Genomic DNA, 2053 nt, shown 5'->3' with positions numbered 1-2053 from the left:
AACTGCCTTTGACCCAGCTATTCTACTTTTAGGAATATACCCCAAGAACACTATAGCACTGTTTGAAAAGGAGAAATGTACCCCCATGTTTATGGCAGCATTGTTCACAACGATGAAGATCTGGAAACAGCCCAGTGTCTGTCAGTGGACAAGTGGATTAAAAAGCAGTGGTACATATATACTATGGAATACTATGGGGCCATGAAAAAGAAGGAAATGTTACCTTTTGCAACAACATGGATGGACCTGGAAACTATTATGTTAAGTGAAATAAGCCAGGCAGAAAAAGAAAAATATGACCTCACTCATTTAAGGAATCCAATGAACAATGTGAACTGAGGAACGAAATTGAGACAGAGGAGAGATCAAAGGGATCAGAGGAAAAGAGAACAGAAGGAAAGGGTATGATAGGATGGGATAAAGCTGAAGGGAAGGGGGAGAGGGTGCTATGGGGGGGCAAAGGAGATGTTGAGGGGAATACAGGGGAGGGGGGCAACACTAGAATCTATGTAAACACAATAAATTAAAATCAACATAAAAATATCTAGTTCAGTGGCATTAAATTCATTCACATTATTATGCAACCATCACCAAAATCCATCATCCAAACTTCATCATTTCAACCTGAAACTTCATACCCATTACACAATAACTCTCCATTCCCCAAAATATGAGCTGCTTCAAGAATTTTCATGTCATCCTGTACAAGGGTCATGCCAATCTCTGGATTGTTCCAATTTTAGCATGTGTGCCATGTGGTGCTGAAGTGCCAACCTTTCTTTTAGTTGCCTATTTTTGTCACCTGCACATGATAGTACCTAGGTGGTAACAAAAAGACATCATTCCTAGCAGCCCTAGGATTTGCATAACATACTTTGGTTAGCAAAGTCAGTTGTTTGAGCTGAGTCTTTTGCCTTGAGACAATTTCACAGATAGTTTGAAGATTATGTTTGTAAGTAAATTTATTCAATTTGGAAACATCCACTTCTCCTCTCCTCTTTTCTTGTGTCTGCTCTATGAAACATGTCATTGGAAAACCAGGATGCTCATTTTACTTACCCTCAAATTTTGTGTGCCTGTGGATCATATGGACCCAAAGAAATTCTGAGGGAAATTTTTTCTTCAATAATTTGAAAAATCAGCTATTATAATAAATTATTTTTGCCAATTTTTATTTCTTCTAAAAAATACAAAGCATTTTAAACCTTCTGTTTTTAAAACTTTCTTCTATGCATAATTCTCTTCTAAAGTACCTTATATTGTGAAAATATTCAGTAGAATGTGTTCTATTTCATTTTCCCAATTAAGTTTGGAATGTATTTTCTAAAACTCTTCTGATATTGAAATATTTTGAGTGCTTAACCTTTTATCTTGCTGTGGAAATTGGTCACATTTTATTTTTAAATAGACTTCACTTTTTTAGAAGAATTTTGGGTTTATAGAAAAACTGAGAAAATATTACAGAGAATTCCCATATATCTTGCAGCCAGTTTCTACTATTAAAATTTTATACTATGGTGAAACATTTATTATAATTAATAAACAATATTAATATTAAGATCATAATTTATTCAGATTTTTTGAGCTTCTACACAGTGTTCTTTTTCCATTTCAGAGCCCCATTGAGGACATCCTATTTAGTTGTGTCATGTCCTCTTTGGCCCCTCTTGGCTGTAAAATTTCTCGGATATTTCTTGTTTTTATTATCTTGACAGTTTTGAGGATTATTGATTAAGTGTTTGTAGGATGCCCCATCCCAATTTTATTGGATGTTATATGATGTTTTTCTCATGAAGACAAAATTCAAGTGGCATTTTCATCATATAGGGAATATCTGCTAAGTGTGTGAGAACTGTATAAAGGAGATTATTGGGGGTATGGGCTTAGAATTGCTTGGTTTACAAACTAAAGGTGTGCTTCCAGAAAAGCTATTTGCTATCTCTAGCAATTAGCTAACTGTGGGAGAGCCAGGCCCTTCCTGAATCTGGAGGTCTTCAAACTGTCAGAGCATTATAAAATGCATTATAAAAATAGAAAGCATTATTAATCTGTA

General features: G+C 34.9%; 1 pseudogene; it reads right to left on the bottom strand.

The window, feature by feature from the left end:
- Window positions 1–664: 664 nt before the first annotated feature.
- Window positions 665–762, bottom strand: LOC136381625 (U6 spliceosomal RNA; annotated as a pseudogene).
- Window positions 763–2053: the final 1291 nt, after the last annotated feature.

Source organism: Saccopteryx leptura, chromosome 9 (assembly GCF_036850995.1).
Source record: "Saccopteryx leptura isolate mSacLep1 chromosome 9, mSacLep1_pri_phased_curated, whole genome shotgun sequence".
NCBI classification, from domain to species: domain Eukaryota; kingdom Metazoa; phylum Chordata; class Mammalia; order Chiroptera; family Emballonuridae; genus Saccopteryx; species Saccopteryx leptura.
The sequence above is the reverse complement of the archived record's forward strand: the minus strand, read 5'-3'. Positions and strand labels throughout refer to the sequence as shown.